We start from the raw sequence: 920 nt of genomic DNA, 5'->3' as shown, positions 1-920 counted from the left end.
AATTGTTGACGCTGATCCCAATGGTGGAGTCGTCGACATATTTCCAGCGAGCAGGGGTTTCTCTTAGGGCATCATTGATGAGCATAAGGAAGCAGAGTGGTCCCATCTTGGTGCCTTGGGGGACGCCACAGGCGAGTGACTGAAAGGTGGAGACAGCCCCTCGGAAGCGTACAGCTTGGCGTCGGTCACTGAGGAAGTCTGTAAGCCATGGTATGAGACTTCTCCGAAGCCCGAGGTCAATAGCTTTGTTTATGATTATATTGTGGTCGACTAGGTCGAACGCTTTAGTGAAATCAATGAAGGCGACAGCTACAGACGTTTTTCGTTTCTCGAGATGGCGGTATATGTAATCGAGAAAGCTGACAAGACAGTGAGTGGTGGAGGAAGTTTTCATGTTGCCAAATTGCTGAGGGTCTACGACTCTTGCAATATCAGCATAAGCCCAGTCAAACACAAAACTTTCACAGATTAGGCTGGGTATTGGGGTGATTGCAATAGGTCGTAGCTGATTTAAGGATTGTGGGCTGGTTGACTTGGGCACTGGTGATACATAAGAGGTCTTCCAGTCAGCTGGGCATCTGGCTTGACTGAGAGAAGCATTGATGATGGAGCAGAGGGGTTTAGCAAGCTCCGGGGAGAACTCCTTGAATGAGTTTCATTGGTAAGTCAATGGGGGTGGTAGAGCGTTTTAATTTTAGTTTGTCCAGGCGTTTTGCTACGTCAAATTCTTCTACTAAGTCAGTGGGAAGGGGGGCTGGTAGGTAAGCAGGGAGAGTGGTTGTGTCAAGCCGTGGGAGCGTCTGGCATATAGTAGCGAAATGGTTATTTGTTTGCTCAGCTGCGTCAACATTAGTGAGATGGCTAAGGAAGGGGAGGGGGTGTGTCTTATTGTTTAGTCCACAGAGTTCTTTAAGCTTACC

Source organism: Homarus americanus, unplaced genomic scaffold (assembly GCF_018991925.1).
Source record: "Homarus americanus isolate GMGI-L3 unplaced genomic scaffold, GMGI_Hamer_2.0 scaffold28230, whole genome shotgun sequence".
NCBI classification, from domain to species: Eukaryota; Metazoa; Arthropoda; class Malacostraca; order Decapoda; family Nephropidae; genus Homarus; species Homarus americanus.
This window is presented reverse-complemented; position numbering follows the sequence as displayed.